Source organism: Lutra lutra, chromosome 2 (assembly GCF_902655055.1).
Source record: "Lutra lutra chromosome 2, mLutLut1.2, whole genome shotgun sequence".
Taxonomy (NCBI): Eukaryota; Metazoa; Chordata; class Mammalia; order Carnivora; family Mustelidae; genus Lutra; species Lutra lutra.
This window is the reverse complement of record NC_062279.1, coordinates 119871111-119898711: the sequence shown is the minus strand read 5'-3', so window position 1 is coordinate 119898711 and position 27601 is coordinate 119871111. Positions and strand designations below refer to the sequence as shown.

At 39.8% G+C, this 27601-nt stretch overlaps 1 protein-coding gene across 1 annotated transcript in view; it reads left to right on the top strand.

Moving 5' to 3' along the window:
* Positions 1–410: 410 nt before the first annotated feature.
* NDNF (neuron derived neurotrophic factor) overlaps positions 411–27601 on the top strand; it is a 42507-nt gene continuing 15316 nt past the window's right edge. The window contains exon 1 of the mRNA XM_047718344.1: positions 411–962. The gene's annotated coding sequence lies outside the window, so the exon portion shown is untranslated. The remainder of the gene's footprint in view (positions 963–27601) is intronic.

The window sequence follows — 27601 nt, the reverse complement described above, 5'->3', positions numbered from 1 at the left end:
GATTTAGCTCGTCTCTCCACTCCCCCCTCCCCATCAACCCCAGAGTTCCCCCTTATTGTGCACCCGGGTCTCCCTGACAGTGCGATGGCCCCGCGTACGCCTCTCCCTAGGTTTTGTGGCTTTGGGGGGGTCTCGGTGGGCCTCCCTCTCCTTCCCCGCGACCGGCGGGGCGGTAAGGACAGAGGTGTGTCCCCTGCGATGCCGCCTGCGAGGGTCCCTGTTTGGGGAGTCCTGGGTCGTGGAGTGTGTGTGTGTTTGTGTGTGTGTGTGAGTGTGTGTTTGCGCGCGCGCGCGGTGGCGCGCAGCGGGAGGGAGGGAGGAACTGGGGGGGGGAGGCATCGGGCAGAGGAGGGAGGGGGCGGGCGGGCAGCGGTGGGGCGGGAGGGGGAGCGGCTCTGGGCTTCAGCAGTGACACTCGGGAGCGAACACACACACTCCCCGCTCGGAGCCGCGAGAGAGCGGAGCTTACCGCGCAGCGTACCCGCCGCCGCCGCGCGCCGGGCTCTCCTTGCGTCGCACTCCAGCCAGTCGCCGGTGCCCCGAGCGGCCGCCCGCGGAGCGCGCGACAGCCCCGCTGGCCTCGGCAGCATCCTCTTGCCGCCCAGCCCCCGCACCCTCCCCGCCTTTTAAAAGGACCTCCCGCCACTTCCCCGCTCTGTCCCGGGATCCCCCAGCCCCGGGCTTCTCCCCGCTCCACTCCGCAGCAACTTCGGCGGCCCGCGCGCCGCCAGCCTCGCCTGCCTTTGAAGTTTGCAGCGCCCACCGCAAAGTTGGGACACTTCGGCCGATTTAATTTTTCTCTTTTATCTGCCTCCTCCTCCGCCTCCCAGCCCCTTCGGTTCCTGAGTACTGGTGCTTAGCATCTTGGCTGGTGCCGGGGACGTGGACTGTTTCGCACACCACACCTCGGGGAGGGATTTTTCCTCTCACCCTCCCAGGAAAATCAAACAGATTTTTGTAAGGTAAGTAGCGAGAGGAAAGCAAACTTGTGACGCCTCGACGCCTTAGCCCGCCACCCCAAGACCTGGCACAGGGAGTGTTCACACCCAAGGTTTCATCCGGGGTGGGGGGGGTGGAGGCGCGCGTCCCCTAAGTCAGAGGGGCCCAGCGAGGTTCTCCGTCACCGCTGGACGAGGGCGCCAGATCCAGAGGAGCAGAGGGCTTTAGGGGCGTAGAGCAGGTCTCCCTCGGTTTTCCACGCTGGCTTCGTGGCTGGGCGGCGCGAACCGTGTTAGGAGGTGGAGAGACAGTTGCACAGGCCGGGGACACTAGGTTCCCGGTGCCCAGGGTGCGGCGGAGTCCGGGGAGCCACAGAACCTTTATCCCGGACTTGGCCTGGACACTTACTTTGCCCGCCTGCCTGGAGGGCTGCTGCCTCCCCCTCTGCTTCATGCCCTCTCTCTTCGCTAGAGAAAGTCTGCGGGACTGGGTGATAGAGCGGCGTGAGTGTGGGACGAAGAGTGGTCTGGGCTGCGCATGGACTTGCCCGCGGGCAGGACAGGAGCGGGTTCTTGGCGGGCGGCCCCCATCCCCGCAGCGGGGGCTCTGGGATCCCGGTCCCCTTCGGCCAGCCGAACCCCCACCGCTCTGGCTCCTCGTTAGTCCTCTGCCTGCTAGGCGAGCATCGTTAGAGAAACTTCCTCGAGCTAAGCAGGGAGGCCTGGGACCTGATCCTGCTTTTGCCGGGGTACTAGAACAGCCACCGAGGGGACCTTCCCTCTCGCCCCAGACCCAGCGACAGAGCGTCATGCCCCAGCCCTGTCTGTGCACCAGTCGGTGTTCGCTCTAGTCGGCGCTACCTTCTGTTCCACCGAGCTGAGAGTTGGGGCGGCCCCGACACTCGGGAATCCGAACGAGTGGTTCCAGGTCCCAGCTGTTCTCCCGGGACACTTCGCAAACTGCAGAATTTAGGGTGCGGTTTCGTTTCATTGTGCGCCCTTCCTGCCCCCCACCCACCCCGTACGCCCGCCCCGGGCTGGAGAATTCGCCGCTGCCCCCGCACCAGGTCCAGGCGGGTCGCGGAGGCCCTTGGAGTTTGCGGTGGGCACCTCTGCAGGGGCGCTGAGCTGTTCTTCGGGCCAGGTCGCGGTTCCCCTCCCGGTCCCCTTCGGGGCGCTGTCCATCTCCTGCTCTGGGTACAAGGAGCTCTCTGAAACCAAGACCTTGAGCGAGAAATGAACCTGAGAAACTGTCTCTGGGTTTAATTTTTTTTTTTTTAACATAGTTCCTTTTAGCAACTTAGTTGCTCTGGTTAATTTGTCTAGTTTTCGTCATCATTCGATCCTGCTATATCAAAAAACAATTTATTTTTTCATTCAGTCGCTGACCTCTCCAACCACACTACTTACCCCCACCGCCCTCGCCCACCCCTTCTTTTGCCTCGCTTCCTGAACCCTTTTTCTTTTCTGAAGGAGGGAATCTCCGCACCTCCTCCCTTTTTCCCCCCACCCGGTCCCTGAGCGCCTTTGAGAACCAGGGGAGTCGTCAATGGAAATAAATAAGACCCCCGCTCCATTCTCCGCCCCCTTTAAACAAGTAAAATCCTCCCTGGCTGGCAGAAGTAGAGATAAAACATCCCTCCAGAGGGAGCGGTTTTGAGGATTTGATTGGAATGAATTGTTTTATTATCCTGAAAGATGTGATGGATGGATGCTAGAGCAATACGGGTACAGATCAGAGTGTACTGAGGGCTCTCAGTATTTATTATTATTAATTATTGTTTATTAAGGGTAATAATAAGACCATACCCTAGCTGAAGACCATGTTTATATTTGGTTTTGATTTTGTGTCAGTCTCTTATTACAGTGGTTTCAGAAAGTGAATACACCAAAAGGATATTAATTTCTCACACCCATTCTGCATATGGAATTAATTAAATGTCAAAAAGATACTGTCATTTTACCAAAGTTTTAACCCATGAACTTTTAGAAGGTTGCATTCTTATGAAATGCCCTCGTTTGCCTCAGTCTGTCTCCTTAAAGTTCAAAAACTTGGCAACATAATTAATTATGGTCCCAATTCCCATTTTCAATCTAAACCTATATGCAGGATTACATTAAAATATCCCATCATTTATCCTTTAAAAGTGACTCTGATGAGTTTAAATTCTTGGGGAAGGGGAGTCAGCTGGGAATGAGAGGTCCAGAAGTTAGAAAAATTAGTGACTATTTCAGATTTCACTAAAAAATCCTTTAATTCCTCCTTTAAGGAATGAAATTAACAAGTGTTTTCTCTGCGTAATTCTGAACTTCAGCTAATGTCCTTAATCTTTACCATACACTAGAAACACAACAGCTTGAAGCTTTGTCTGTATTGTTTTCATTTTTATGTCAGGACGTTTTATTCATTAAACCTGTGTGTGGAAGTCACAGGCTCCACGTGGCAGCAACACTCTGTTTTAATTAGTAACTATCATAAAAAAGAAGCTAGAACTCTGTAATGGGCCTAAATTGCTAGGAATTATGTGTGGTTTAAATTACACATTTATTTCAGCAGAAATGAAACCATTAATACAAAACATCTTTTAATCACTTGCAGACACAGCTTTTATCTCTTAAGATGTAACAAAATATATAATTGAAAAATATCCTTCTAAGAATGAGGGAAGCCCTGACCCTCATTTTATTTGTCCTGGGCCTATTGAACATTCATGTGGTAACATGAATAGTAAGCAAAGAGTGATGTCATAACCTTGGCAATACCATGCTGAGGGAATGCTTACATTCAATGTAGCCATCGTGGATCAGTCTGCAGATGTAGCAACTTCTTCATCTGGTTTCATGAACCTGGTGATTCAGATATTAGTTTTCTCACTGGGATTTATTGACCAGACTCTCCATGTGATAAGGGAAAATTTGTGTTGTAGAACTCTAAATATTTGGAATGAAGGTGGGAAGATAGAAATAAAATATACCTGTCAGTTGTTCTCTTCCTGTATTCGTTTCTATAGTATTTTTATTCAGTGTACCAAGAGGCCAGAATTTTTATTTTCAAACTGATTGTGTTTTTATTGTTTTTGTTAGGACAGAACTTGTCCTTCATTTTGCAATGATGAATGAGTAGATCTGGAAATGTAAGGACTATGCCTGAGTTAACAGATAGAAAGGAGTAGTGTGAATTCCACAGGATGTGCACTAAAATTATTTTAGTCTTTCTTCCTTTAGTTATTCCAGTGACAGGGTGATTGAGTCTAGTGACCAAGCAGTGCTCTCACACTTTTTCTGCTCCCTATTTCTGTGTCAGGTCTTGTTTTGGGGAGCCCTCCACTCATCCTAACATCCAAGTTAATGAATGGAGCTTGGCAGCCAGTGTCAGCTGCCATCATCTTAGTCACCAGGAAGAAAGCATATCCTATAGCCATCCCTATTGGGTGAAAAGCAAGTGTAATCTACAAAAGTCGTTCAGATTATTCACTTGACCTCAAAACAATGTCTAGAACCTCTAAATATCTACTTTGGAACAATTATTCCAAAGAATATAATTTATTCATTTCCAGTTGATTCACAATCATTCAGTAGAAAAAACTAAACAAGTTATAGTTGAGTAGTAAACAGCAAATCATACTAAATCTTTACTTTCAGACTGACTTTAAAATTAAAGCCCTCCAGTATTTAAATACTCCATTTAAAAATGCTTTGCAATTTAACCCTGAGGTTAGGCTAAATTCTGCCTTATTTTAACATTACATTACAATACAAATTGACACCTATGTTACACACACTCATGCTTCCACTTTCACGAGTTAATTTTCAACTAAGAAGAAATGTAAATACTTTGCTGTTACTGCTAAAAAGAATCACATAGCATGACATAGAAAAACAAAACCGCTGATATTTTATTGTATCATATGGTGATATGCTGATCCTAAATTTAGTTAATATTTCTGAGAAGAACCACACCATTTTAGGATGAATGTGTTGGGATATGTATATAGATCTCTTGCCTCTTCTGAGAGGACACCTGGCATTTGCTTTCTATAGCCCACCAGCGCCCAAGCCAATGACAAATGCAGGTATATTCCTGGCTGCTTACTTCTTGAACACATTTCCTAAAGCCAAAGATGCTATAGTCACACCTTCCCCCTTTCTTTTGTTATGTTACTAAAAACTGCAAACCAACTAATCCATGCATTTTAATATTTTGAAATATTTAGAAATTATAAAATATATAATATTAATTGACCCAAGATTTTAAAAAACATTTCTAGTTTTACATTTAAAAAATTGAGAGTAAGGGTATTTGATCAGTATGGAATAAAAAGCAAAGTGGCAATATGTTTCTGCAAATTTTACCCTTTGGGATAGAGACAGATTTGACCACAGAACAGCTGGATATTGGGTCCTGTTACAATGTCAATTTTTTTTTTAAGAACTCACTAAACTAAATGTGATTTAAACTTTAAAGTCCACAGACCTCAAGTTTTTAAATCTAGAAACTTCCAAGATTACATGTCATTATTCCTTCAACAATTTCCGGATCCCTTGGAAACTGATTTATTTTAGTAAGTTGGTGAGTAGCTTTTGGTTTTGAGTTGTTAATTTTTCCATGTTTCAAATTTGAAAATGACACATATTTAATATTTTATATATTTCTCTGAAGTATTTATTTTTAGTTTCACTTGTGAAAACTCTGAATGAATCTTTAAAAAAGAAAAATGTGGCAGAATATATATAGTTAACTTTTCCAATGTCCCTTAATTGTTCTTTTGAAAGAAATTGCTGCTATTCTTTTGAAAGAATTGCTTCTATATAGTTATGAGAAAAGAAAAAAAACATTTTTGGAAACAGTGGGTTATATAGAGTTTGGAAGGAACTCAATAAAAACATAATTACACGATTAGAAATCGACTCATTTGAACAAACCTCTTAGACACTGCCTCTGCAGTGTGGAGGTTTTAAATATAATAACCAAATAACAAAATTGAGTTAGCAATATGTACTCAGATTTTCTAATTGGAATGATTACAGCCAATATCACAAATAGGGGTCACTGATTGTTGTGTATGGTAACTGTGCGAGTTTCTGTCTTCTCCCCAACTTGAAAGCGAGGCACACACTGTCTTCTTCCAGTTGTGTGCTTGGAGGACATATATTCCACAATCTAAAGACATAGCCAAAAAATATGGACTATATTCAAATGCGTGTTTTATCCATAACTAAAAATCAGAAGTACATAGATCTTGTTCTCTGAGGCAATTGTCCAAAAGCATACAGATCTAAATAAAATGAGACTGAATTTTATCCTTTTTCTAAAAGAAATAGTAAAACCTGAACCCATAATTAGAAAGATTTGTGAAGGGTGATATCTTGTTTTCGAAATCACCATGACTGTGGTTAAAGTTATAATATAGAAACTATGAGCAAGTGTTTATTTATGAAGATTGAGAATACTGTGTCTGGATAGTTGACAAACAAAATGAGGTGCAACATTGTGATGCTTACCTGAAAATATTGTATTTAAAAGGGGAAAGCTAGTGTGAAAGGGATTAATCTATTTAGGGTTAGTTTCTCTGACTTAGGTGCTACAAGTGTTTGGTGCCTCCTGGAGTATAGATGGTTACAATTTACAGCACATCGTAGTGAAAAATAAACCTCAGCAATCCATATGAACTTAGGAGATGGCTTTGATTACTCTCTTTTATTCATGTCATGTGTACTTAAAGCTCACCGGCATTGCCAAATGTAACATAATGCATTTTATTTCTGTAATAAAATATGTTTCTGATTAAATTATCAGTCATACAAAAAAAAAAATCAACTCACATAAGCATAAATGTACTTGATCCTTTTTAGTTATCTTGTTTAAAATACGTACAGATAATAAATACACTTTACCCATAAGAATACACTAGTAGATACGTCCTGGTTGAAATCTAAATATTATTCATATGTTGATAGCACTCAATAAATGTTGTAATTCATATTAAAGCCCAGCATTCACTGAAATTCACTGATATTATCAAAAGCTTTAAATTGGGATTGGTTCAGAAGTAACTGGATCCTGTAATTGGAGAGAGATTTGTTGCCAGCAGTGGTGACGGAGATCAGAAACAGCAGTGGTAGCTAAAACACCTGGGAAACTGAGAAAAAACAGCAATCATTTAGCTTTGGGTCTCCCCAAGTCTCAGATATTTTAGTTCTCAGGTGATCCTTCGAAGTTTGCTAAAATGTGCTATGAAAATATATTACTTTTTTTTTATGGAAAATGAAACTGCTCCCTAAATAGAAGATACGGATTTGACCCTCTGATGATCCCAGTGGCAGGCATAACTGTATTAGTAGGTGGACAAGCAGTCAGGTCTTATGGGAAATGGCCTGAGGTCCTGGGGAAGCCACCCTGCCCCCAAAGGCTACCAAGACCTCTTGTGGTACTAAAATGCTATCTGCAAAAAGATGATTTTTCGTGGTTTTTTTTTTTTAAGATTTTATTTATTTATTTGACAGAGAGAGAGCGAGATTACAAGCAGGCAGAGAGGCAGGCAGAGAGAGAGGGAGAAGCAGGCTCCCCGCCGAGCAGAGAAGACAATGCAGGGCTTGATCCCACGACCTTGGGATCATGACCTGAGCAGAAGGCAGAGGCTTAACCCACTGAGCCACCCAGCCGCCAACTGATTTTTCGTTTTTTAAAATAACTTTGTTTTTGAGTGTCCACTGTAAATATGAAAATGCCTCTAAGAGAGGAAACAGGGTAAGCTGCTGTCAGCTAACATCCTCCCAAGATGTTAATAGCTAGACAAAGCCAGACTAGAAGAAGGCTAGTTTAAGACAAATTTTTAGAGAAGGGAGATACTGACCTTCGGATCTCTTGGCCTCTTCTTCTTTGGACAGCCTCCCGTTAGAATACAACTATTCTTTTTTCTTCTTCCTCTGATAGTTGCTTCTCAGTTTCTTATACTCTAGAAGTTAGGTTTGTGGGCCACAGCTGGAATGACCCCCTTGCTTCGTTGAATGCTCTTCTGTCACCATCCTGAAATTCATAATTCTTGAACAAGAGGTCTTGCACCGGGCCCCACAGTTTTTCATTTTATACTGGGACTACAAAATATGTAACTCATCTTCTTTCTACCTTGATGTGAATTTAAGATATGGAATCTTGATGTTGAAGAACTGGTAAGGACATTTGATATTATCTTTGCAAGGTTAGGTCAAGTGAATATTTGTATCAAAAAACTTATCTTTTCAGTAAAATGAAAGAAACAATACTCTTTTAAACAATTGAGATACTGAACAGGTATCTAGTTTTGATAGTGCTGATCTTGTAAAGCAGAGGTCTCTAGAAGGGAGTGGTGTCTTTGCCTCACAAGACGTCTCCTTAAGATGAAAGGAGAAAATATCAAAACTCTATTTAAACTTACTTTTATGTATAAAGAAGGAAAAGAGTTTTGTTAACATTATGTAATATATTTATTGGCAAAGGCACTCTTACTCAGCATATCGGATGATCACTGAAAAATCAGTAATCATAGAGGTGACAGCTTCTGTGAAGTAAAAATAATAACAGGTGAAAATAATGACATTCTAATCAGCTCTGACGAGAAGTCAGCCCTACCAAAAAGTTAATCAGAAAAAAGATGTGGAGTATAGGGGTTTTTCCAATGTAATCAACTATGATACTCATCACAGTATAGAATGTCTCAAGTCATATGTGTGTGTGTGTGTGTATATGTTTGTGTGTACATATATATATTTTATTTTATTATATACATATTTACTTATATAAATAAATATGTATTTTTATTTATTATATATGTGTATATACACACACACATATATATAAGATATATATGTGTATATATAGACATATATATATATATAATCCCAATTCTAAAAGATTTGGAGATACCACATTACAGGGCCAGAGGTTTTCAATAGAAAGCTGAAAGAGCCCTCAAATAAATCAGTCATCATTATCTTCAAGTATTCTTAGTCATATGTATAAGCATTTGATAATTCCTCTGTTACCAGTAAATAGATAATACACTCCATTATGTTCTGAAAAATTCAGTATTCTAAGAGTTAAAAAAAAGTTACCTAACTTTAATGCTCTTGTAAAAAAAAATGTTGTATTACATTTTGAAATTTATATTTAAAATTTTATTGTCTCTCAGTAAAGTTGCCAGTTATTAATTTACACCAAAGTTGTTTCTATGCTTTGAATTTCACAACGTGAATGGAAATTATCCTACTTATTAACAGTATTAAAACTTCTTAAAACCCTCAGTTGTTCACAAGTTACTTCCACATCCATCATTTTCTTTAATCCTCACGGGAACCCAGTGAGGAAGATATTAATCCCCTACTGCTGAGAAGTCTGAAACTCCATTTCAGCTAAGAGAATAAACTACACTCACAACTTTTAAAATAAAGTGAGGACTCCTTGGTTCCAGAAGCAAAACTGATGGAAATGTCTAAAACTTTTAAATTGAGATTAGTTTCCAAATTAATTTGCAAGGACACAATTTACTTGGAATTTTTTTTGTTACAATTTAATGATTCAAAAAATCATTAATTTAATCTAAATTCACAAGACCTTAATCATAGACAGTTTATGTGCTAAATGTTTACTGGTTTGGGTCATCGTTAACTTACTAGGTAATTTTGTGGTGGAAGATGAGTACACTTTTTCACTTTTAAATCCATAGGTGTTAAGGTACAATACTGAAAAATTAGTAATTTGTAGACTCCCTTCTTAAATTAGTGGGAATTCTTAAGAATTCACCTCTAAAGTCATTCCAGTATTCTAATAATGTGGCATTTTTAAGAGATATAGATTTGAAGTTAGATTTGTTTTAAAAATGTTTAAATAAGTGATTCTCCCCCAGACTGGATGAAGTTCTACATTTCAATGGAATACTGAGAGTTGCTGTAGACGCATAGGCTAGGATATTCCAAATACCCTAAATACTTAAAGCCCTTTAAAACATAATGAGGAATAAGTGAGCTCCAACAGTGAAAATATTTATACACCCACACATATTAACACTTCAGCCAGCAAGTTCAGCCTATAATTGAAAAAAATATCTATATTTAAAGTTTTGTTCATACTTGCAAAGCAGTGACAACAAAGAGGCAGTTTTGAAACATCTTTTTCTCTTAGCAGGCTCTATGTTGTGTAATGACCGCTAATGACAGTTGACCCCCTACACTCACCAGCTACAACCTTTCCCTAATGCATCCCTTAAAAATTTTTTTCAAAGAAGAAAAACCACGCCTAACTGCGTATCTTACTTTTGGGGGAAGAAGGGGAAGGGATGAAATAATTGTGGTCAGGATTCTGTGGTTTGTCTTCTCTCTGAATGTTGCAGACTTATGTGTTTGTATTATAACATCATAATTTACTGTAAACTCTTCATTAAAAGTGACCATGGGGTTTGCCCGCATTATCTGCCTTTTGAGTGTCCTGTTCTTTAATCATCTCTTAATCCAGAAATAATAATGCAGAACATCCCAGGAACTGAGCCTGATCCTCAGCTCTCTAATCTCGACACGTGCATCTGAAATCCTTTGCTAGATCTACTGCCTGCAAAGCCTGAGCACACTCACCTTTGAATCCCTTTAATCCATCTTTGTTTGTTAAACAATATTGATGCCCTCAGATATGGTCTCTCAAGGCTAACAAAAAGAATATTAAGGATTTCCTACTGTTTGTGTGATTATTTTTAAAAACTCAACATCTTGGCCTCTCCTCTGTGTTTCTAGTCAGTCTTTGAGGAAAGAGGAACTTTTTATCTGATAGATTAGGTAAATTCAGATAGAATAGCCTGATGCTGAGATTCCTTCTGACACCTGTTTAAAGAGCAGGCCAAAACATATATCTTTTGTTGTTGAGTAAAATGTTGCAACTAGTTAGAGAAGCTGTTTTATACTATGTGCAGATAAACAGGACCTCTTATTTCAAAAGACCATTCACATCCACTATCTTAAACCTCATAACAACCCTGGGAATAATTGTCTCCATCGTGTAGATGAGGAAACGGAGACCAAAAGAGATTAAGAGACTTGCTCCCAGTACAAAAGGCAATAATGGTTTAGTCAGAACTTCTTCCCCTCACATCTTCTTACTCGAAGTCCAGCGGATCATTTTCGGTTTTACTTTGGCAACCTTTTAACTGTTCCCAAACTTGGAGACATGAGACTGGAGAGTGAACTGAAGAAAGAAAAGAGAGGGGAGACGTTAACTACCCTTTCTTTAAGGTTCTCTCAACTGTGAGATTGTCACGATCCAGTGTCCTTGGAGAGTATTATCTCATCTCTCCAAAGACAGGGCTCTACGTTTATAGTTTGTTTTTGGCCTAGGATTTTGTAAAAGGGGTCACAGAAGAAATACGTATTTGAAAACTGTTACTTTAACTTATTTCTTTTTACAAGAACAGGACAAATGCATACTTGTGTGCCCCCCCACTTTTTTCTTTTTTTTCTGGAAATAAGAATAATCTAGGGCTTAACTTTTTTAACTATTTAAGGTTCCTGATACATCTGTCCCACTCTTCTATCTTTGGATTATATTATCCTGATTATAGTTATTTTTATTTTTTTATTTTTTTTTTAAGATTTTATTTATTTATTTGACAGAGAGAGATCACAAGTAGACGGAGAGGCAGGCAGAGAGAGAGAGAGAGGGAAGCAGGCTTCTTGCTGAGCAGAGAGCCCGATGTGGGCCTCGATCCCAGGACCCTGAGATCATGACCTGAGCCAAAGGCAGCGGCTTAACCCACTGAGCCACCCAGGCGCCCATGATTATAGTTATTTTTAAATCAGTACCTTGATTTTGTCCTGTGTGTTGGCCCTGGAGGCTACCACAGAAAATCTGACAGCAGACAGGCTTTACTGCTGTCTTATCAAAATAAGTTCCAGTGGGTGCAGGGGAAGAGGCAAAGTTCCAGGACCATCATGAACTGGGAAAATATAGGATTGGGTCTGTGGAACCAAATGCCAATTCTTAGTCTATGGTATTTATTCTTCTATAGTAATAATGATTTCTTCTTGATAGAATCTTATTTCTTAGTATTTGCCAACTCCATTAAGTAGATGAATAAATTAGAATCTTGTCACAAACTCCTAAAAATTCCACTAGGCCATTATTGGGCTTTAATATAAACATAGACATATTCCCCAGAGCAAAAAACCTGCCGTCTTCCTCCTCCTCCTCCTCCTCCTCCTCCTCCTCCTTCTCTTCTTCCTCCTCCTTGTCCTCCTCCTCCTTCTTCTTCTTCCTCTTTCTCTTCTCCCTCTTCTTCCTCCTCTTCCTCTATGTAAAGAAGGTAGAGAAAAGAAAGCCGTGAAACTGTGTGGATGTAATAATAGTGCTCACAGTAAAAGGAGGAAAGGATGTGTATAATCTGCATGTCATCCATGCTGAATAGATGTTTAAAACATTAACATTTGGTCATGAGTAAAAATTGGAAACCAGGAAGTTCAAATAATGAGGGGAGGGGTGCCTGACTGGTTCAGTGGGTAGAGCATGCGACTCTTGATCTCAGAGTTGTAAATTCAAATCCAACATTGGGTGTAGAGTTTATTTAAAAATATATTTTTTTTTAAAGTATAAATGGTGCAAGTACTGGAGAAGAAAATCATAGTGCCACCATTATCAGATAATCGGTCACACGATTGGAAGAGACAGAGCTACTCGAAGTGCAGCCCACGAACTATCAGCATCCACATCTCCACGGAGCTTGTTAGAGAGGCCAAGTGAAAGGGCCCACCCCACATCTTTTGAATTAGAATCTGCAGCTTAATAAGAAAGCTGGGTCATGTGATTGTACATTCAAGTTTGAGAAGCACTGGTCCATAGCATTTGTTCCTATTTTCTGATCAGAATGTATCCCAACCAAACCATATTCTACATGTTTTCAGAGGAAAGAGGTCCTCTCAAGTAATGCACTATGTTATTCTTACTAAGACATGACTGTGTTTTTAAGGACAGAAGAAAATGCATCCTTCTACTAGGCTCCTGGACCATCCAGCATGTACCACCCATCTAATAGCAACCAGATAACAGGTTTCCATGAGGTCCACCTCAAAAGATTAAAGAAATACTTCCCAAGTTTTTGAGTTTTACAAAGTAGCCTATTTTATACCCATAAAATTGCCAAAAGCATCCATGACTTATTTCCCATTTAGCTTATAATATCTCTTGCGAAACAAATTCCATAAATCAGCAATAATAATCAATTTTCCTATTTTGGATTTTATTTATTTGTTACCCACAAAACATCACGAACACTGGCTTGGTGTTTAGGTTCTGTGATCAGCATTATACCTGTTGTAAAGATAGCATTGCATTTCCTTTCTGCAGAACATGGGCATCTCAAGAATATGTACAAACAGAAGTTAAAATGGTCTGCAGTAGAAGTACACACATTGGAAAACACAACTAGATTGCTCTGTGGTTGTAGATGCTTAAGTTGTGAAGAAAGAGTAGGATTCTGACACCCAGAGAAGCGGCAGAGACAAAGGAGGCCTCCAGTGCCCAGGGCAGGCAGCACATGCTGGGAAGGGGAAACCCCATGTGTGGAGTTGTAGGAAATAAGTTTGGTGGAGTGAGTTGTGAGGTCAGACACCTCATGGGCACAGACTTCGTCCTCCAGTTCATGGGAAATCATCTGACTTTTTAAATTTTTGTCAGCAGAAGAAGGAAACATTTTTGTTTTTAAGATAAGGATGTTGGTGCTGTGCAAATGATCAGGGAGAAATGCGGGCAATGGATGTGAGAAGCAGTGAGTGGCTCATTTGAAGGACCGGCAGTTTGGATAGAGAAGAGAGAACCAGTCTGAGGGAATGTGCAGCAGGTGGATTGGCAGGATTTGTTGGTTAGCGGGGGATGGGGATTGAAAACAAGCAGACGATGGTGAGGTTCCTAGGTGGCACCTGGCAGGCCGGTGCTCCTGAGTTAAAACTAGCATGTGCTGGTTTTCATGCGGCATCTGGTGACCCTGCAGCAGCCTTCCCAAGGACTACTCTTCCATTTCAGTGAACAAACACGGGAAGAAACCAAGGCAGTTCAGGAGTGGTCTCAATCTGCCCTTGGACTCGAGGGTGCAGAAGTGTTCTGGCAGAGGAAGGAATGGGGCCCAGATTCACAATGCAGCCTGAATCTGGCTCGGTGAGGCCAATGCTAAGCCACGTCACACTTTTGAGTGTTCTATCCTGGGCATCCGAAGGAAAAGTGAGTCTGGAGCCAAGTAAATCAGCCTTGAGGCCTCGGCAAACCACCACCCTCAATTTCCTTGCGTAGTCCAGAATCTGATGGGAGAGATTTCGGACCCCCTTACTCTTTGCAATAAACTTCTTGAAAGCAGTATAATTAAGCAAATATTTATTTAGTGCCTACTTTGTGTAAGAACCATAGAAGTCTGTAGAAGAGATAGAAAAATGAGTAAAAAAAAATCTTTCCTAAGGGTCATTTACTTGGGTAAACTCATGAAAGAGTCATGAAGAGCTTTTTTTTAAGGATGAGAAAAAATATTAAAATATCTATAGTTCAAGTGAAATAAGAAAGGGCCATAAGGATCGAAGCCTATGGTTTCACTGGAGGACCTTGATTCTGCCTCATCTGCCCCTGATGTCCACAAGGAACTTGCAGTAGGCACTCAAACACCAGTTCACTTACTGACAATGCACAGAGGGAGCTCAGATAGCAAACCGTCTAAGTAAATACCACACGGCTGCAATCTTGTTAAGAATCTTCCTGCAGATTTTGTAGTCCCCCCCCCTTTTTTTTCTTTTGGTATCTCACTCCAGAAAGTGAGGAAACATACTTCCTCTGTCAGAACACCTTCTGCTTTTTAAACTGCTCTGTTCAGTTTACCAGCTTTGTCAGAGAAGTCTATATTTTACTGAGTCCCAAACTCCTTCCTTATAGTCCCATGACAGCCACTGGGACTAGCTGGGCCAGCCAGTGCTTCTTATCCCTCTTTCATCTGATAATAGACCTTAAAACATCTGGTGTCACAGCCCATCCCCGCATTCCTGGATTTAACACTGGCCAGGCCTTCCTCACCAGATGTGATTGTGGCTCCCTCAGTTGAGTCAGGACTGTCTTCTGGTCTCTCTGCATTGGGACTGTCCACTTTAGTGGCTGAGGGTTGTGGTTAAGGCACAGGTGGGGCAGATTCCTGGACGTAAAGCACAGCAGACCAAATAGGTCCTTCCCCTCAGTCTCCCTGACTTATTCCTCTTCATTCAAGTCCCTGCTGAAATGTCACTTCCTCAGAGAGACCTTCCATGACCACTCAGCCTAGAGGGCTCCTTTCCCCCACCTTTCCTCCCATGGCACCCCTCCAGCCATTTCACCTACTCCACTTTCTGCTGGTGCTGCTGCTCTCTGGAATGGTTATATGTAGATGTTAGCTTGTTCATCCTCTCCCTTACCTACCGAACTCTAAGCTTTACAAGCACAAAGACATTACACATCTTGTCCACGGCTATATTTCTCAAGCAGTGCTTGGCACAGAGTAAGTGTCCAGTAAACATTTGTTGCATCAGCAGATGAATTCTGCAATTCCATCATGCTGGCTCTTGGAAAAAAAGTTCCTGTTGTCACTGCCTTGTTGATGAGTATCTTTTTTTATTACATCACTAGAAGCTGGGTTATAAAGATTTCTTTGATCAAAACTTTATGGAAGATTTGGCCCATGTGTTCAGCAGACATAGCTGGCAGAATTACCAAAGCAATTTTTGAAACCAGGTTTGTCATCAGAACAGGAATATCTTTGAGCCTGAATAATTAAAATACCTGCTTTTGTGAGTATGGTTAGGTAGAATGAAAAAAACTTTTTAAATTTTTAAGTTCCTTTGAGAAGATAGTATGTATTATCTGAGATAGATGGAAAATATATAAAAATGTAAGGTTATTTGCTGATGGATGAGTGAAGATAGATTATTTTTAAAATCTTTGTTCCCACTACAGTATTTATTTTATCCTTGTTGTCTGTCACCGGCACACAAAACTAGTAATGATCTTCGTTCAGAAGATATAGTGATTATTGAGTTTGGTCCACCGATTGGTTATTTAGTAAATCGTACTGGATATATTACAGAATGTCTGAAAAGATGGTTGACTTTTCTTCTTCAGAGTATTACACTTCAAAGTTTGGTGACCCCGCCCCCCAAGGACCTCTTTCCTTTCTCTAGCCCGCTTTTTCCTGCCTATCACTAAGCTCACCACCTGTTGGTTCCCTGCCCGCGCCTGCGCAGTTCCTCATTCGCTTATCAAACCGGCTGGCTTTAGGATTCCTCACTGGTCCGCCAGCTCTCTGCAGAAAAGTGCGCAGAAGGATCAGTTAAGTGGTATTGGCAGATGTGAGCTCATAGGAAGATTCCTAAGTTTTATTTAGCCTGTCCATTTAGACACAGCTTATGAAGAGTTCTGGTTATATGCCAAATTTCAGTGTGGTTTTTGTTTTTGTTTTTTTCAGATTTCCTTCATAACTTCCATATATGTTTCTCTTAGCTTCCTCCTCACTGACCATAAACAACCTCTTACCAGAACTTTTGACAAATCAGTTAGCCTCGGTTGTTACGCACCCTTCATCGGAAAACTAAATTCAAAGAAGCAGCTACTGGTTGTGCGCGCGCGTGTGTATGTGTGTGTGTGTGTGTGTGTGTACACATATACTTGTTGCCTTTCCCCAGTATGTCTCACCCACCTTCCCTGCACCCAGAAGATCCCCTTTCCCACCCTGACAATTGAAATCAATAATTTTGGCTTTCAAACTGCACATCTTGCTACTTTCCACCTTGGCCAGTGCTTCTTTATGTTTCTCATAACAAGAAGAGAGTGTCTTCCTTTTTTGTCTTTTCTGATACCTTAACCAGTATAAGAATTCGCTTTTAAAAACTGCATCTAACATTATCAGCAATTCATGTATTATTGGATGCCAACTGGAAATTCTGCCCAACTAATTTCATTTCTCTCTGATTTCTTCCAATGCTCTGTTATTTCATTGCCCCTATGTTCCTATAATCAAGGTGTTATCTTTGATTCTTCTCATTTCCTCACTTCCTGCCTCCAACTCACCTGTACATTCTGGACGATGACTGTAAGACGCAATGCATCTCTCCATTACTCTCCATTTCCCCCACCAAGTTTAAGCCATCACTGTGTCTGCCGTGGACAGCTGCAGTGGACTTCTGATCTTGTTGCTTTTACAAAAATGAGGTTGGTTTTTGCATTTCTAGTTATCATGTCTCTAACATCTGTTTTCTACAAAATAGAGTTATTCCTAAAAAACATGGATTGGATCATGATCCTGAGCTTTTTTTTTTTTTTTAAGATTTTATTTATTTGTCAGAGAGAGAGAGCTTGTGCACACACACAAGCAAAGGGAGCAGGCAAGGGGAGAAGCAGATTCCCCACTGAGCAGGGAGCCCAACGTGGGACTCTGTCCCAGGACCCTGGGATCATGACCTGAGATGAAGGCAGATACTTAATCAACTGAGCCACCCAGGCGTCCTGATTCTGAACTTCTTAAAGGTTTTCCCTCATACTCAGAATAGAATGCAAACTCCTTAATATGGTTTGCAGAACTGTATGTGATCTGCCCTTTGCCTTCCACTCTCCCCTCTGGCCACTTTGTTTCACAGTGATAGCCTTTTCTTCACCCATACTCACGTCTAGTGCCAACTTTGGGCCTTTGCACCAGCTGTCTATCTGCCCAGAATGCTCGTTCCCCTGACATCTCTTTCACTGGCTTCCTCTGGTTCATAACATCTCGGAGGAAAGGCCATTTCTTCCAAGAAACCATCTCTAAATCTTCCACCTAAAGCTGCCATCGCTTTCTCTCACACAGGCCTATTGTAATTCTCTATGGAACTGTGAATGCCAGCCACTGGTGTTTTGTTATTGATGTTTCTGTGTATGTGCTGTCACCCCCACTAGAATGTGGTTTCCTGAGATTATCAGTGTCCCTAGAGAGTGTCTGATATGTAGCAAGGACTCATGACAGACATGTTGAGTAAAAAAAATAGTGAGTGAATATACTGACATTATTGGATTCCCCTGCTTGGATATATACATTTTGTTTTTATAAGTAAGTTGTACATTCCTAGGATATGTCTTTTGAGTCTTCTTGTTACCTAGTTTGGTTTGGGATATAGAGGCAGGGCTTGGAAGATTCTTATTCTCTTGACTTTAGCTCTTTTTTGACCTTATTTAGTTTGGGCATCCTAAGAAGTCTGTGGAGGGTCTTACTGAAGAGTTCCCTTCCTGGTTAAAATAACTATAAAATATCAAATTCAAAATTGACATACTATAGTCTTAACCTCCAGTGAGTCTACAGCAACGTACCTCTATGGTCCTAAAGATTATTTCCAAGGGAATTGGAATTCAATTGGAATTGAATTAGTGGATTTACTCACTAATAGAAATTCACATTAATACTCTGGTGTGTGCTGTTACCACAGTTGTGATAACCCCTCTCCCAGGGCTAACTTACAGCAGTAACTACTCAGTACATGACATGGATGGACAGATTTCCATGAAAGTAGATTACTTTTCTTCACTTCAGTCTTTGACCTGTTCTTTTTTTTGTCTTAGAATTAAATACAGGGGAGCCCAAGTCATAGTTTGCATCTTTGTGAAACTTCGTCACTGCCTTATGTTGCCCGGTTTCCTAAGAGATATGATGCGCTAACCTCAACTCTCAGGGGTTCACAACTGCGGGGCACCAAGGAGAACATCTGGGCCAATAAGCCACCAATGTGAATAGTTCTCATGCTTGCACCAGAAGTGTCCTGACTCTGTGTGTGATTTTTCCCACTGAACCATTCTTCCTAACCTTGGGGGTGTAGGAGAGGGAAACTCTGTGTGGAAAAGAGAAGTTTTACAAATTGTATTCATTGAAAAAGTAGCCTGTTTTGAGGAAATACTTGTTCTCGTCTCCATCACCTTTCCCTGTGGTCTTAGGACATGATGTGGAACTGTAGGGCCCCTTTTCAGAATTCTTCCCAGGAATCTCAGCAGTTGCTAAGAAACATAGATGGTAAACCATTAGAAAACTACCTTTTAGCTTTCTAAGTTTTCCCATCCTTTATAAAGGGATATCTTGCTTTTATGAACCTTCACAATTAGTTCCCTACTGATCTCTCTTTATCTCTTCTAAAAGTATTTTCTTCCTCACTTCTTTCTAGACCATAAAGACCTCAAAAAGAGAGGGTGTCTTATGTAACTGGCACATTGTTCAGTGTCTTGCACAAAGAAAGTACTCAATTAACATTTGTTTATTAACTCTTACTGATACAGTTCTCTCTCTGTGCGTCAGCTCCTGAGCTCCCACCTCTTACCAGAACTTTTGACAAATCAGTCTCTCTCCCTTCCCCACATCTAGCTCTTCTCCCCTTTTCCTACTATCTCTCTGAGTCTTGCTCTGTCTTCCCTCCACCTCTGTTAAGCACTGACTCTATGAGCCACCAGTTTTCTGTTGGTATTTTGTCATTTTACGTTGCAGGGTACTCTTATCTGGAATTAATGTCCACTCAACCTAATTGTAAGCAGAACAGTCTGATTCTATATTAAATGTCTCTGCACTTTTAGTGTGTTACACAGAGCAGGGACTCAGTGTCTGTTGCCCATGACAGTTCATGTCTTATCTTCTGCGCTGATAGGTGCTGTTGCTAGATGCTCCTGGCATGTTGCCATGTTACATCTTAGCTAAATTTCAGCAGAGGATGGGGTGTGTAGTTTGTTAACTGCTTTGGAGAACATTGCACAGGAAGTCATTTTCATTTTGTTGCAGATCAACAGGAAATAAGGCTTAGTTGCCAAACTAAAGTAAGAAAAGCAACCAAGCATATTATTCCTCCCTTAGGGACTTTCATTGTTCCAGGAATCATTAGCTTCTCTTCAGATAGTGGAAATTATCCTGGATATCTCAGTTGCACATGCAGAGAAAAGTTTGATAGGAGGAAGATGTTCAGTCTTTTGTTCCAGTTTTACTTTGCATTATCTATACTCTGTTGCAGTTGAATTTATCATATCTTCTAATCACTTATCAGATAGATGCCTTTAAGGAGATCTACTCCTTCCTTTAGTAAAATGGGTCTGGCTTCCTGGATCAAAAACTACTCTTATCTGTAGTACACTTATTTTGGCCATTTCTCTTGCTCATTATTCTTTTTATTGGCATTAGTGATGGTGAGAATACAGGATTACTGACTCTAAAATCTGATCCTCTTTCAAGTTTATTTCATAGGCATGGCCATCTTTTAAAATTAGAGTGCCCTAACCTTGGCCCCACTGTGAACTACACACCATGAGGATCAGAGAGGAGGAGATGAGAGAATGGAAACTTTATTCAGATCTTTGGCATGTTTTAATTTTACGTTGCTTTTTCATACTAATTTAATTTCCTTCCAGAATGAAAGTTGGCAATCATTTAGAGAAGTGGTAGAGGAGGTTGGAATCATTGCCCTTGAAATGCATATGAGAGTCCCTAATCCATAGATTATTGACATAATGAACTCCAAAACTCTTAATAATCATTCCACTATGTAATGACAGCCTGTATTTAGAGAGCTTTAGCCAGTGGATCGTGTGCCTAACTCTGGCTCTGCTCCGTTGGGGTTCGCACACTGCAGCTGTGCCCCAGTCCCCTGAACAAGAGCTCACCTGCCAGAGAGTGCTCAGCAGCGGGAGCCCTTTCCTCCCACTGGCTTCATTTCACCCTTCGCAGATATAGAAACACCCCAATCCACAAGATGCCTTATTTCCCTCCAGTTTTCAACTACAGCAGAGGATATTTCTGTACGGATAAGAATGACCAACTAGTTTCTGTTACTGTTTTTCACATTTTTCATGTTTGCCATTTTCATTGTTTGCAAAAGACAATAGACAACAGGAGGACTCCTGGGAATTCAACTTTTTTCATTGCTAAATGTCAGCCTGGAGGGCATCTGTATGCCCTTGCTGGGCATCCTGCTCTTAGAGAGGCAGACCCCCTCACTCAGAGCCTGCTCTGTGACATGGGGGCCGGTCCCCCAGTGAACGCTATGTTTTTTCTTTACAGCTAGATTAAATGCTGCAGACTTATTATCAGATGTGGCGTGGATGATTCAAATGAAAACAAATGGCCTAGAGTTTAAAAATAGAAGTTGAGAGACTAAATATTTGCACTTTAAAAAGGAAGGGAAAAGAACAGAAATCACCATGGCCGACCACTTCTTGAAGTCATCCTCACTCAATTATAATTTGCACTTTCCACTCCCTGTAACTAAATATTAGATTTCATTTACTCCAGATGCATTTGCCTCAAGTAAATTCAGAATGCCATCTTTCTTTCTGATGATTGTAAATTTATTTCATGTTTGTGGCCTACATGTGACTGGGTAAGTGAATCTTAATGACATTATGGGGAGTTTTTTTAATTATTTGCTTGGTGTGACCTGTTTAGAGTTTTGCAACATTTAGTATCTATAAGAGCTTGACAACATTTTTTACAAATAAATCACATGTTTTTGCAAGGAACTTACAGGCCCTTGGTGGTTGGTGGTGGAGGGCTGGAGGGATTTGCTTTGAGCATATCTTTCACAGGTAGACTGAGCTATTCGTTGCTGTCTGCGGAATGTATGGTGCTGAGAAAGGTCACAGTGTCTTTAAAATATACATGATACCTTCTGTTCAGAGAGTCTTGGACAGTTGGTGAAAACCTGAAACAACTTTTTATTTAGCAGACTCGTAAATTCCTTACATTAGTGAGACAATATAGCTAAACAGTAGCCTATAAATACAAAAGCAAGCTTTTTAGTGGCCTGAAATATTTCTCTACCTAAGACAAGATTACCAATTAAGATTGTGGTTAAGTACATTTAATATATTTTTTAAAAGAAGTAAAAAATTAACGAGATTTATTTACTTATAATCATTGTTTACACAATTTCAAGCAATAAATTTTTATGTTCACTAAATGACCCAGTGGATTAACCAAGATGGTAAATTGACTAGCCCATCTTATGTAATTAAAGATAAATCTTGCAAAATGACAGGAGTGAAATTGCTGCAGACACTCCCCAGGGCAAGTTTTATTGTTTTTACGCATAGCTTTTGTGCTGATAGAAGTCATGCTGGGTGTTAGTTGATACATTGATAAATTATTTGAGCTCCTTTTTTTTTTTTTTTCCTGCTTACCACTAGACTATTTTACAGTTCTGAAACATTCACACAGGTTTGTGGTAAAAAGATATGCCAGGTCAGTTTGACTATTTATTTTTCACTGCACTAAAGGCTCCGTAGAATAAAAAGTTGAAATGAATGCTGAAAATAAAGTCTTGGGATGTGTGTCAGGCTTTCAGTTACCCATCATATGCTCTACTCCCTACCCCCTAGGAAACAACATAAATGCTTCATATCTCCTCCTTGGTGTTTCCTTCAAAACTGGTCTTGAGTTCATTCCCTGCATTCTCTACTGTTCCCCTGTCCCTTTGTGGGCTGGGGGAGCAGAGAACCCTGCAGAGACGGTGGAGGAGAAGAGTGAGAGAAGCAAACTTGGTCCTCATTCCTAAAACATCCCAAAGAAAACCACTCTCCACTCTTTTTGACCTGTAGCTTTTACCCACTCGCCAGCAAATATAAAAATAATTTATGATCTGTAAAAGTTCTTTGTTTAGATCCACTGCTAATTTACCTTTACTCTAACATCAACTAACTGGACTCATATAATGTTTCCAAATAGTTTAACCTCATATTTGTGTGTGTGTGTGTGTGTGTGTCCTTGCGCACCATATAAGTTAATTATATTTAAAGTTATTTACTTTATAGTGCCCAGATCTCTCTCTAACTTTGTAAGTAGAGAACACGTGGCTAATCTTTGGACAATTATATTTCAAAAACAATTGGGCCTTCCAAAGAAGGTAATAATTATGCAATAATCTAGATTACTCATAATCTAGACTAAAGGTTGAGGTTTATCAAATCATTAGATCATTTTTGTTTTTTCTCTTGGGGCTTGGCAGGATCTGAAAGTATGTGCCAAATATGAAGAAGCCTCTGACAACATGAAAACATCGGTTTTAGATTAGCATCTCTATTACTTGATTCATTAGAACTTTTTAACTGAAACAAAGTCAATCTTCTCAGGAATAGGATAACACTGTCTAGTTTTTCTGGGCTGTGAATAATTGTGGGACCAAGTTGATTGATCTGCCTAGAAAAATAAAAATATTTGCCATCATCCTAGCAACTTCCTACCTCTGTTGGAACTAGACCATGCATTATAAAAAGATAGTGTGGTTTCTTGCTATACAGATAGATTGCTGAGATTACTACCAGACGCCCATGACAAAAGAAATAATACCAAAAGAGAAATTCTGAGAAATGTTATTTAACTTAAATTTTAAATTTAGATAAGCTCTGGATACCTAGAAGTAACAAAAATAAATGAAAGGAAAAGTTATGCCATTAGAGGGCACTTTTGTAATCTTAGAAGAAGTCAGTTCTTATAGACCGGCTTACCCAAGTCTTATTCTTAAGAGGAATGTATTTTTAGTTGTTTATTTAAAATGACTAATTCTTAAGCTGAGTGTCTGAGAGAGAACATTTTACTGGTGGGGGAAAAAAATCTATAGAATCTTAATATCTAAGTAAACCTTTAAACCTGAATCATTGAATAGAAGTTGTAAAAACATGTACACTTTATCTGCATAATAGTTTTTTGATTAGCTATCTTCAGTGCTTCTTTTAGATACATTTTATTTAGAATAATTCTGCCTGTAACCTGATCAAATGATTAACTTTCCGTAATAACTGAGTATGCTTTTCCCCAACAGTAGATGAATGTTATTAGATAACATTTTGAAAAAGATAGTCCTGTAGAATATAAAGATCTGTGCTTTGGGACCATACTAATTTTTTCTAGTTTTATTGAAAAATAGTTGTTATATATTGCTATGTAAATTTAAGGTGCACACATGATAGTTCGATTTGTATATATTAATGAAATGATTACCACAATAGGGATAGCCAACATCCATCTTCTCATATAGATACAAAGTGGGAAAAAAAAAAAGGAATAATAATTTTAAATATTTTTCCAAAAAGTGTCTGTTTTGCCCATAATGTATAGCAATTAAAATGGTTAAAATTGTTTCAGAAATAAAAAGTTGATGTGATAGAATTTTAGCTGGAGAAATAATGATTTTTTTTTTAAATAAAGAAAGCAAAAAGATAGGGTTGAGTCTCCTCCCTGTTGGTGGTAATATAAATAAAAACTTATATTATTAATATAAAATAAAGTAGATAAGCCAGTAAAATAATTTAGTAAGTAAAACATTGTGTCAAGAACTGTGAAGAGTTTGAGATTTTACTCTGCTTGTAAGCGAATAAGTTAGCCTGTCATACATAGTTTCATTGATGCTAGATGGCATGAGACTCCTGGGTCAGAGACAAAAGCACTACTCAGAGCAACTCAGAGCCATCCATAGCAGAATCCACAGTATTATCATTTTCCCCCACTGACTCCCTGACCCCCAATTCCCACAAATGAAAAGCGGAACAGATAGCACCAGCCCCAAAATGGTTTTTTGGTTTTTTTTTTTTTTTACAAGAGGAGCCCTGAACTTGGGGAGCCCAGATCTTCCATGGTATAGTGATCATGCATGCTCTTGGCTCCAGAAACTTTATCTTCCAAGGTTTTTCATTACATAGGCATCCTTGAGAAGATAATGTAGAAGAACAAAGGCAGTGAATTCCTCTGCTCCCAGATGGGCAAAAACAAGCACAGAGACCCATGGAGAATTATCTTTCAACACCTACTTTATAGAATCCCATCATCTGAAGCTGTTCACTATTATTTATTTATTTATTTATTTATTTATTTATAAATTAAAAAATAGCTGATGTGGAGAATATACAATAATCCTATTTTCCATATTTAACTTGCTCATGAAAAATAGTTTGTATTTCTTGCATTGTATTATATTCACTATGTGATCTTACCTGTCCAAGCCTCAGTTTGATTATTTTTGAAATGAGAAAATCATAGTGCCTACATCATAGGGTTGTTGCTAGCATTATATGAGATAATACATATCAAGCACTTAGAAGAGTGCAGCATTTACAAAATAAAACTTATTAATACTGTTTTTAACTCAAAATTCATTTCTTATCACTTGCTGATTTAATAAAGAGAAAGTCCTTCTCATGGATGGCTGGAAAAGAGGAAGCTGGAAAGATCCCCACCGATCATAACTAGCTACCTCCCTAACTCTAGAGCTGACCTAAATGTCCCAAATATCCTGGGGCATTGGTCAGCGTGTCCTGCTTGGTCATCCCGTGGTACCATGCAGCTGACCACTTTCTGGGCAAACATAGAGTCTAATGAGGTAAAGCTGCCTGAGTGTGGTTCTAGGGAAAATACATCTGACTATATCATACCCAAGTGCCGCCATCACATATTTGGTCTAAGTTCCTAATAAGCATGGAAGGGCTAATTCTAACCATTTCTAAAGACACAGATTTTACCGTCTGGCTTCTTCTGCTCTCAGGAGGTAAATTTTGGGGATGCTGCTACAGAGTTAACTGGATATATTCCATTACGCTGAAATAATAATTATTTCTTAACAGGGACACCTGAGCAAATTCTAGCATATCAGATTACTCACTTCTGTTAGCAACAGGAGGAAGGGCATCAGAGGGGAGGGATTAAGGGTTGTGAGTAGAGGTCTCATTCCATTTAGTTAACCATGTCCGCGTTTGTTTCAAATGGGTTCGCTGGGTTTTGATTTTCATCCATCTCGCCATCTTTCATAGTTATAAGTTTCATCTGCTATTAGTAACTCACATGAGCTCCTGCTTTCCATGCCCAACTTTGCTTGGATTCTATTCTGACTATTATCTGGATATCTGAGGTTCAGATTACTTAATGAAACTGAAAAAGGCCTGGTCTCATTCCTCAACTGCTAGCTGGTTGGGAGGAGGAATTGAGGATTCAGTCTCAGAATCATCATTTGTTTTTAGAGATTATCACCTTAACCCTTGAGAAAACTGAGGTCCACCTGGACTGGTTAAGTGCATTGCCTTAGATACAGATCTAGTCTGTGCTGCAACTAAAAAAGTCAGATTTCTTAGTTCTCAGTCAAGTTTACACTCAATTACAATGCAATTGAGAATTAGAGCCTCTTGTAAGAAATTACGATGGCTTTCTTGAGAGATATTACAGAGGACAAATGTTTGGCCTCTGCAGTCAGATCCACCTGGATTTATAACCTTTCTCTGCTTATGTAAAAGGAGGTTTACTCTTCCATGAGAATAGTACCTACTTCACAAAGGTTTTTGTGAAGTTTAAATGCAATAATGCAGCTGGTGAATTTAACCCCTCATTTTGCACGTAGTAACTCTCAATTACTGCAGATATCTTATATGGAAAACTGCAAAACACATGGCAAAAAAAAAACAAACACCTTTTTGAAAAAGGAAGTTATGTTTACTTTTTGGGTAAGCTCAGTTTGAGAAAATTACTTCTCACATTATCATAAAAAAGAAAGGTTTATTCCCTTCAAAAAATATTTTTAGTTGTATGAATCTACTTTTGATAGCACTCTAAGAAAGATAAAATCAGTTAAATGATGGCTTAAGTAGAGGTGATCTCAGAGCTGTAGTAATGACTCTTTAGAAATAAAACTGGCTTTCACTTCATTTCAAATTATTGCAGATATTTTCATTCGACTTTCTCACTCTTTAAAGTACTTAAGTATAAACACACTGTTCCCTTAATGCTTGAAATCCCTGATGTACGTTGCCAGAGAGATAAGGGAAAACCCTCAGAGGAAGCAAGACCTTTCACCAGTACTTGACATCAAAAGAACTTGCCTACCTGAGGCTTCCTGTTAGGGACACTGAGTCATGTAGAAGATGGTGTCCTTGACAATATTCCCACAGCAACGTGCAGTAGAGAGTGATACATAATTATCTATAGGATCTTTGATGAAAGTCAGTTTGAATGCCAAAATGTAATTCAATGAAAATACTCTGCTGGAGTAGTAAATATATATCTGTGGTGGAGGTTAAGACAAATAACCTATTCTACAACTTTCCAGTGGTCTCACTTGATCTGAGAGTGGGAATCCAAGCCCACTTCTAATATAACTAAGGTTTACATTTAAGTGTTGTGTTGAAGAGTCTAATAATGAATGATAACTAGATATAAACAAATAATCTATCTTGTGATTTTGGACAAATTACTTAACCTATAACAAAATTAACTTTATCATCTCTAAAACCTTCTAATTTATGAAAATCTGATCTTAGAAACAAAAATAATACTATACATGTATAATCCTTAGTCAAGTCTCAAGGAAGCATAAAAGTAATTGCGCAATGGTAATTTTCTGGCTCTCAGTGAGTCTGTGTGTCTCTTTATGCTATGGTTCAATTTTTGAGACGTTTGTATACACATTTCTACAAGAACCATATTGGCTTCTGCCATATTGAAGTGGGGATTTTCTCTCTGAATATCTGGAGAAGTTAAAACACCAAGAGTCCATTCATTTCAAAATCTTTTTAATATCTGAAATGTTAGTGAATTTTTTATCAACGTCATGAAATACTTTGGGAACAAAACAAAACAGGAAATTTGTCTTCAAGACCATGTATGTATCCAAAATACATACTA